This window comes from Salvelinus fontinalis, unplaced genomic scaffold (genome assembly GCF_029448725.1).
Source record: "Salvelinus fontinalis isolate EN_2023a unplaced genomic scaffold, ASM2944872v1 scaffold_0635, whole genome shotgun sequence".
Lineage (NCBI taxonomy): Eukaryota > Metazoa > Chordata > Actinopteri > Salmoniformes > Salmonidae > Salvelinus > Salvelinus fontinalis.
Genome location: NW_026600844.1, coordinates 1 through 10,000, shown reverse-complemented (window position 1 = coordinate 10,000; position 10,000 = coordinate 1). Strand labels below are relative to the sequence as shown.

Below are 10,000 nucleotides of genomic sequence, written 5' to 3'. Positions count from 1 at the left end.
ATCTGGGATTCTAGTTACTATTCTAGTTACTATCTGGGATTCTAGTTACTATCTGGGATTAAATGGTCTTATTTTAATTAACGTACCGTATCTCTCTAGGCTTTCATGGTAGTGTGAGTTGTTTACATGATGAGCTGGGAATGGAGGAAGGAAACCTGGTGTGTGTGTGTGTGTGTGTGTGTGTGTGTGTGTGTGTGTGTGTGTGTGTGTGTGTGTGTGTGTGTGTGTGTGTGTGTGTGTGTGTGTGTGTGTGTGTGTAGCTGTGGAGGAAACCTGGAGCCGCTGCTTGGTTACCACCGCTTGAGTCACCACATCAGCTGATTGGCAGAATTTCTGATGTCATTTGTTTTCGTGCAGCGAGCAAGGAGGGGTCATGCAGGCTGCAGTCTCTCTGGCATCTCTCTCACGCTTTACCATTCCCCTTTCCTTCCTTCTTTCTTTCCTTCCTTCTTTCCTTCCTTCTTTCCTTCCTTCTTTCTTTCCTTCCTTCTTATCTTCTTTCCTCCCTTTCTTCTTATCTTCTTTGCTTCCTTCCTTTCCTTCCTTCCTTCTTTCTTTCCTTCTTTCCTTCCTTATTTCCTTCCTTCTTTCCTTCCTTCTTTCTTTCTTTCCTTCCTTCTTATCTTCTTTCCTTCCATCCTTCTTATCTTCTTTCCTTCCTTCCTTCTTATCTTCTTTGCTTCCTTCCTTCTTTCTTTCCTTCCTTCTTTCTTTCACTCTCTATTTGCTTAAGATGCTGTAGATACCTGTCATACTTTCTTGAAATAAAAAGCACAGCTCTTTCTGTTTGTTTCTCTACAAACATAATGATGCAGAGATAAAACCCAGATGAAGCTCCACAGTCCAGTGTTTAACAGTCCAGTATTAAACTGTTCCAGTAAAACACTATGATATTCCCTTAAATCTGATCATGGGATGTCCTGTATTGATGCATTCAACAGAACATATCATGAAGAACTCTGATGGTCTGTCTATTCAGTTCTGAATCTGTTGGTTATTCAGTTCTGAATCTATTGGTTATTCAGTTCTGAATCTATTGGTTATTCAGTTCTGAATCTATTGGTTATTCAGTTCTGAATCTATTGGTTATTCAGTTCTGAATCTATTGGTTATTCAGTTCTGAATCTATTGGTTATTCAGTTCTGAATCTATTGGTTATTCAGTTCTGAATCTATTGGTTATTCAGTTCTGAATCTATTGGTTATTCAGTTCTGAATCTGTTGGTTATTCAGTTCTGAATCTATTGGTTATTCAGTTCTGAATCTATTGGTTATTCAGTTCTGAATCTATTGGTTATTCAGTTCTGAATCTGTTGGTTATTCAGTTCTGAATCTATTGGTTATTCAGTTCTGAATCTATTGGTTATTCAGTTCTGAATCTATTGGTTATTCAGTTCTGAATCTGTTGGTTATTCAGTTCTGAATCTGTTGGTTATCCAGTTCTGAATCTATTGGTTATTCAGTTCTGAATCTATTGGTTATTCAGTTCTGAATCTATTGGTTATTCAGTTCTGAATCTATTGGTTATTCAGTTCTGAATCTGTTGGTTATTCAGTTCTGAATCTGTTGGTTATTCAGTTCTGAATCTGTTGGTTATTCAGCTCTGAATCTATTGGTTATTCAGTTCTGAATCTATTGGTTATTCAGTCCTGAATCTATTGGTTATTCAGTTCTGAATCTATTGGTTATTCAGTTCTGAATCTATTGGTTATTCAGTTCTGAATCTGTTGGTTATTCAGTTCTGAATCTGTTGGTTATTCAGTTCTGAATCTATTGGTTATTCAGTTCTGAATCTGTTGGTTATTCAGTTCTGAATCTATTGGTTATTCAGTTCTGAATCTATTGGTTATTCAGTTCTGAATCTATTGCCTGGGAGAGAAGCTCCTTAAAACACCCTTTCCCCTCCTCAGCCCTTTACAAATAAAATCTAATTCATCACATGCTGTGTGAACAACAGGTGGAGACTAACAGTGAAATGCTTCCTGACGAGTTCTTTTCCAACAATGCAGAGAGTTTATACACGATAACTTGGCGATATACACAAGGAGTAACGATAACTTGGCGATATACACAGGGTACCAGGTAATAACTTGGCTATTTACACGGGGTACCAGAGGTCCTGGTATAGAGGTCCTGGATGGCAGGGAGCTCGGCCCCAGTGATGTACTGGGCCGTACCCAGTACCGTCTTTAGCACCTGGCGGTCGGTCGGATGCCAAGCAGTCGCCATACTAAGAGGTGATACAGGCAGTCAGGATGCTCTCGATGGTGCAGCTGTAGAACTTTATGAGGATCTGAGGGCCCATGCCAAATCTTTTCAGTCTCCTGAAGGGGGAAGAGGCGTGGTGGTGCTGGTGTGTGTGGACCATGATAATTCCTTAGTGATGTTGACACCGAGGAATTTAAAGCTCTCGCTCCACTACGGCCCCCTTCAATGTGGATGAGAGGCGGGCTCACTCCTCTATTTCCTGTAGTCCACGATCAACTCCTTTGTCTTGCAACACCCCCCCCCCCCCCCCCCCCCCCCCCCTTCGTAACATCACCCTAACCTTCAAAATAGGCTGTTTGGTGTTGTGATGTCATAATCTCCCCAAATCCCGTCTGATTCTGTGGTGTTGTTAGGGATTTATTCGATGGCTTCTCTGTGGGATTGGACCTGCCTCTTGTAGGCTATTTCCTAATACCTCCTGAGCCCGTTATGAAAGAGAGACCCATGGTTCCAGCAGCCTGTCACTACTGCCGAGGAAACACATGTCTTCTTTGTCGTTGCTGCACTTTCCTCCTGCTACAGCTGCTGCTGCTGCCGCTGGCTGGGGTCGGGACTGCAGCGGTCAACTGGGCTATGGAGCAAGTCCAGCAGACGCAGGATTTACGTAATCCACACTGTGAATTAATGACTGAAGTCTACTGCTCACATTCAGAGAGAGACAGAGAGAGCGAGAGAGAGCGAGAGAGACAGAGCGAGAGAGAGCGAGAGAGAGCGAGAGACACAGAGAGAGAGAGAGCGAGAGAGAGAGAGAGACAGGGAGACGGGGAGACGGAGAGACGGGGAGACAGACTACAGGCTGCTGCCAGTGTGTTATTCCATTGCTCTGTCACTTCCTGTGCTCCAGGAACATGTTGGATTACAAATCAGTCATTACATACGTAATGACACTGTATTACTGGCGTATGACATCTCCTGTAGTTTCCACAACGAACACTTCCCCTTTCTCTCCTGAGCAACCGGTAAACATTCACCCGTTTCCAGTTTCTTTTTCACGTCCTCCACATCCAATTTAGCCGTCGACGTTACTGTGTTGGGAGTTTGTTATAACTCATTTGATAGGCTACGATAGGCTATAGGTCAGGCCCTATTGGTCACTTGCATCCGATGTTTACATGTTTCACGTAAAGAGAGCGAGGGTTGAGGGAATAGGGAATGTTTTTACTAAACAAATTAGGGATTTCGGTAAATAAAAACTTTTCAGTGAGAAACTAAATGACTGAAATGAGGTTGCAGTTTAAGCACAGACAGCGTAATCAACAGGCACTGTCCTGTGGTGTCTTTACTCTGCAGTAGGGAGGAGAGAGAGAGAGACAACGTAATGAACAGGCCCTGTCCTGTGGTGTCTTTTCTCTGCAGTAGGGAGGAGAGAGAGACAACGTAATGAACAGGCCCTGTCCTGTGGTGTCTTTTCTCTGCAGTAGGGAGGAGAGAGAGAGAGACAACGTAATGAACAGGCCCTGTCCTGTGGTGTCTTTTCTCTGCAGTAGGGAGGAGAGAGAGACAACGTAATGAACAGGCACTGAGCTGTGGTGTCTTTTCTCTGCAGTAGGGAGGAGAGAGAGACAACGTAATGAACAGGCCCTGTCCTGTGGTGTCTTTTCTCTGCAGTAGGGAGGAGAGAGAGACAACGTAATGAACAGGCACTGAGCTGTGGTGTCTTTTCTCTGCAGTAGGGAGGAGAGAGAGAGAGACAACACTCACTGCCAAAACACAGCGTGACCATCGGCCTCTTTCTTGAGTCATTTGTTTGTCTTAATTATTTAGTCAAACAGTGTGCTTAAAGAATCAGACAAGCTCAGTGCCTGTGTAGTTGACTTTATTCAAACACATAGGGTGTGTCTGTCGAAAGAACAGGACGACTCTTGGTCGACCAAGATTTGTTTTAGTCGGGGACAGCCCTAGTTAGGACATTGTTCTGTTCTGTGTTACACCCCCAGGATCCTGTTAGGACATTGTTCTGTACTGTGTTACACCCCCAGGAACCTGTTAGGATGTTGTTCTATACTGTGTTACACCCCCAGGATCCTGTTAGGATGTTGTTTTGTACTGTGTTACACCCCCAGGATCCTGTTAGGATGTTGTTCTATACTGTGTTACACCCCCAGGATCCTGTTAGGATGTTGTTCTGTACTGTGTTACACCCCCAGGATCCTGTTAGGATGTTGTTCTGTACTGTGTTACACCCCCAGGATCCTGTTAGGATGTTGTTTTGTACTGTGTTACACCCCCAGGATCCTGTTAGGATGTTGTTCTATACTGTGTTACACCCCCAGGATCCTGTTAGGATGTTGTTCTGTACTGTGTTACACCCCCAGGATCCTGTTAGGATGTTGTTCTGTACTGTGTTACACCCCCAGGATCCTGTTAGGATGTTGTTCTGTACTGTGTTACACCCCCAGGATCCTGTTAGGATGTTGTTCTGTACTGTGTTACACCCCCAGGATCCTGTTAGGATGTTGTTCTATACTGTGTTACACCCCCAGGATCCTGTTAGGATGTTGTTCTGTACTGTATTACACCCCCAGGATCCTGTTAGGATGTTGTTCTGTACTGTATTAAATTATTAATAAGTCTCACAGATACACTCTCAACACTATACCACCCCCGAGGATTCTAGCCCTTCCTCTGAACCTGCCACTACAGGCCCTCCATCCCTGCTAATGGACTGCATGCCTGGCCTGGATGGAATTTCAGCAGAACTTGTATTCGTAGAATACATTGAATGTCCCAGATTACATCATATCCCCTTTTTTTTGTTGCTGTAGTGCACTACTTTTGAGCCCTATGTGCCCTGGAAAACAGTAGTGCACTGTTGGGACTAGGGTTCAATTTTGTGACGCAGCCTCCTGTGTTGTAAAGCCGGGGTCAAGTTACTCAATACATCTGTAGTATATTTACATCAGCACTTCCGGGAAAGGGGAGTTTTAACTGTCTGACCACGAGATGATTTACTCACAGGAAACCAAGTCCTGCCCTCAGATCAGCTGATGTGATACCTTTGAGGTATTAGGACATGGAGAGAAGGAGTTCGAGATGTAAAAGGCTGAATAACTATTACTGCGTCCCACATGGCTCCCTACGTAGTGCACTACTTATGGGCCCTGGTCAAAAGTAATGCACTGTAAAGGGAATAGGGTGTAATTTGGAATGCAGTCCCCTACTGTGCGACTCCGGAGATCTCCTCTGTTTCTCCAGGAGTTACGTCAAGGTTACAGAGAGAGCTTTACGAAACATCCACATCCTGCTGGTCTAATGTTCTGAGAGTAATGTACCTAGGTTACTGGACATTCTTCATGTGAACTTCCTCTTCCTGTCCCAGCCGTAGCTTCTAGTTTACAGATAGAGTGGTATATCCCTCTTCCTGTCCCAGCCGTAGCTTCTAGTTTACAGATAGAGTGGTATATTCCTCGTCCTGTCCCAGCCGTAGCTTCTAGTTTACAGATAGAGCGGTATATCCCTCGTCCTGTCCCAGCCGTAGCTTCTAGTTTACAGATGGAGCGGTATATCCCTCTTCCTGTCCCAGCCGTAGCTTCTAGTTTACAGATGGAGCGGTATATCCCTCGTCCTGTCCCAGCCGTAGCTTCTAGTTTACAGATGGAGCGGTATATCCCTCTTCCTGTCCCAGCCGTAGCTTCTAGTTTACAGATAGAGCAGTATATCCCTCTTCCTGTCCCAGCCGTAGCTTCTAGTTTACAGATGGACCAGTATATCCCTCTTCCTGTCCCAGCCGTAGCTTCTAGTTTACAGATGGAGCGGTATATCCCTCTTCCTGTCCCAGCCGTAGCTTCTAGTTTACAGATGGACCAGTATATCCCTCTTCCTGTCCCAGCCGTAGCTTCTAGTTTACAGATGGAGTGGTATATTCCTCGTCCTGTCCCAGCCGTAGCTTCTAGTTTACAGATGGACCAGTATATTCCTCGTCCTGTCCCAGCCGTAGCTTCTAGTTTACAGATGGACCAGTATATTCCTCTTCCTGTCCCAGCCGTAGCTTCTAGTTTACAGATGGACCAGTATATTCCTCTTCCTGTCCCAGCCGTAGCTTCTAGTTTACAGATGGAGCGGTATATTCCTCTTCCTGTCCCAGCTGTAGCTTCTAGTTTATAGATGGAGCGGTATATTCAAGGTTAACAGATATACAGCAACTCTTGGTAGGACAATGGAGGTTGTTTAAAAGCAATATGTTTCAGCAAATACCTTTGTCTGGGTTCAGGGCAGAAGTTAATCCAACGTATTGATTGTGTTAATAATGTCGATATCTTCACATTTGCTCATAGAATGTGATCAATCCAGTTGACCATGAGTCAATATATCACTGTACATATCCCTCTCTATCTTTCATATGTTCCTCATTGACTGTAGTTAGTTTACAGGACGTTGACTGTAGTTAGTTTACAGGACATAGACTGTAGTTAGTTTACAGGACACTGACTGTAGTTAGTTTACAGGACGTTGACTGTAGTTAGTTTACAGGACACTGACTGTAGTTAGTTTACAGGACGTTGACTGTAGTTAGTTTACAGGACACTGACTGTAGTTAGTTTACAGGACATTGACTGTAGTTAGTTTACAGGACATTGACTGTAGTTAGTTTACAGGACATTGACTGTAGTTAGTTTACAGGACATAGACTGTAGTTAGTTTACAGGACATTGACTGTAGTTAGTTTACAGGACATAGACTGTAGTTAGTTTACAGGACATTGACTGTAGTTAGTTTACAGGACATTGACTGTAGTTAGTTTACAGGACATTGACTGTAGTTAGTTTACAGGACATTGACTGTAGTTAGTTTACAGGACATTGACTGTAGTTAGTTTACAGGACATTGACTGTAGTTAGTTTACAGGACATTGACTGTAGTTAGTTTACAGGACATTGACTGTAGTTAGTTTACAGGACATTGACTGTAGTTAGTTTACAGGACATTGACTGTAGTTAGTTTACAGGACATTGACTGTAGTTAGTTTACAGGACATTGTCTGTAGTTAGTTTACAGGACACTGACTGTAGTTAGTTTACAGGACATTGTCTGTAGTTAGTTTACAGGACACTGACTGTAGTTAGTTTACAGGACATTGTCTGTAGTTAGTTTACAGGACATTGACTGTAGTTAGTTTACAGGACATTGTCTGTAGTTAGTTTACATGATTTTGACTGTAGTTAGTTTACAGGACATTGACTGTAGTTAGTTTACAGGACATGACTGTAGTTAGTTTACAGGACATTGACTGTAGTTAGTTTACAGGACATTGACTGTAGTTAGTTTACAGGACATAGACTGTAGTTAGTTTACAGGACATTGTCTGTAGTTAGTTTACAGGACATTGACTGTAGTTAGTTTACAGGACACTGACTGTACTTAGTTTACAGGACATTGACTGTAGTTAGTTTACAGGACATTGTCTGTAGTTAGTTTAAAGGACATTGACTGTAGTTAGTTTACAGGACATAGACTGTAGTTAGTTTACAGGACATAGACTGTAGTTAGTTTACAGGACATAGACTGTAGTTAGTTTACAGGACATAGACTGTAGTTAGTTTACAGGACATAGACTGTAGTTAGTTTACAGGACATTGACTGTAGTTAGTTTACAGGACTAGACTGTAGTTAGTTTACAGGACATTGACTGTAGTTAGTTTACAGGACATAGACTGTAGTTAGTTTACAGGACATTGACTGTAGTTAGTTTACAGGACATAGACTGTAGTTAGTTTACAGGACATTGACTGTAGTTAGTTTACAGGACATTGACTGTAGTTAGTTTACAGGACATAGACTGTAGTTAGTTTACAGGACATTGACTGTAGTTAGTTTACAGGACATTGACTGTAGTTAGTTTACAGGACATTGACTGTAGTTAGTTTACAGGACGTTGTCTGTAGTTAGTTTACAGGACATTGACTGTAGTTAGTTTACAGGACATTGACTGTAGTTAGTTTACAGGACATTGACTGTAGTTAGTTTACATGATTTTGACTGTAGTTAGTTTACAGGACATTGACTGTAGTTAGTTTACATGATTTTGACTGTAGTTAGTTTACAGGACATTGACTGTAGTTAGTTTACAGGACATAGACTGTAGTTAGTTTACAGGACATAGACTGTAGTTAGTTTACAGGACATAGACTGTAGTTAGTTTACAGGACACAGACTGTAGTTAGTTTACAGGACATTGTCTGTAGTTAGTTTACAGGACATTGTCTGTAGTTAGTTTACAGGACATTGTCTGTAGTTAGTTTACAGGACATTGTCTGTAGTTAGTTTACAGGACATAGACTGTAGTTAGTTTACAGGACATAGACTGTAGTTCGTTTACAGGACATTGTCTGTAGTTAGTTTACATGATTTTGACTGTAGTTAGTTTACAGGACATTGTCTGTAGTTAGTTTACAGGACACTGACTGTAGTTCGTTTACAGGACATTGACTGTAGTTAGTTTACAGGACATTGTCTGTAGTTAGTTTACAGGACATAGACTGTAGTTAGTTTACAGGACATTGTCTGTAGTTAGTTTACAGGACATTGTCTGTAGTTAGTTTACAGGACATAGACTGTAGTTAGTTTACAGGACATTGTCTGTAGTTAGTTTACAGGACATTGACTGTAGATAGTTTACAGGACACTGACTGTAGTTAGTTTACAGGACATTGACTGTAGTTAGTTTACAGGACATTGTCTGTAGTTAGTTTAAAGGACATTGACTGTAGTTAGTTTACAGGACATAGACTGAAGTTAGTTTACAGGACATAGACTGTAGTTAGTTTACAGGACATAGACTGTAGTTAGTTTACAGGACATTGACTGTAGTTAGTTTACAGGACTCAGACTGTAGTTAGTTTACAGGACATTGTCTGTAGTTAGTTTACAGGACATAGACTGTAGTTAGTTTACAGGACATTGACTGTAGTTAGTTTACAGGACATAGACTGTAGTTAGTTTACAGGACATTGACTGTAGTTAGTTTACAGGACATTGACTGTAGTTAGTTTACAGGACATTGACTGTAGTTAGTTTACAGGACATAGACTGTAGTTAGTTTACAGGACATTGACTGTAGTTAGTTTACAGGACATTGACTGTAGTTAGTTTACATGATTTTGACTGTAGTTAGTTTACAGGATGTTGTCTGTAGTTAGTTTACAGGACATTGACTGTAGTTAGTTTACATGATTTTGACTGTAGTTAGTTTACAGGACATTGACTGTAGTTAGTTTACATGATTTTGACTGTAGTTAGTTTACAGGACATTGACTGTAGTTAGTTTACATGATTTTGACTGTAGTTAGTTTACAGGACATTGACTGTAGTTAGTTTACAGGACATAGACTGTAGTTAGTTTACAGGACATAGACTGTAGTTAGTTTACAGGACATAGACTGTAGTTAGTTTACAGGACTCAGACTGTAGTTAGTTTACAGGACATTGTCTGTAGTTAGTTTACAGGACATAGACTGTAGTTAGTTTACAGGACATTGACTGTAGTTAGTTTACAGGACATAGACTGTAGTTAGTTTACAGGACATTGACTGTAGTTAGTTTACAGGACATTGACTGTAGTTAGTTTACAGGACATTGACTGTAGTTAGTTTACAGGACATTGACTGTAGTTAGTTTACAGGACATTGACTGTAGTTAGTTTACAGGACATTGACTGTAGTTAGTTTACAGGACATTGACTGTAGTTAGTTTACAGGACATAGACTGTAGTTAGTTTACAGGACATTGACTGTAGT

General features: G+C 41.6%; 1 long non-coding RNA gene across 1 annotated transcript in view; it reads right to left on the bottom strand.

Moving 5' to 3' along the window:
* LOC129846882 (uncharacterized) overlaps positions 1-1,300 on the bottom strand; it is a 7,389-nt gene extending 6,089 nt beyond the window's left edge. Inside the window, exon 1 of the long non-coding RNA XR_008758298.1 lies at positions 1-1,300. This exon is cut by the window's left edge and continues 2,307 nt beyond it. This is a non-coding gene — a long non-coding RNA (uncharacterized LOC129846882).
* Between the last annotated feature and the right edge of the window lie 8,700 nt (positions 1,301-10,000).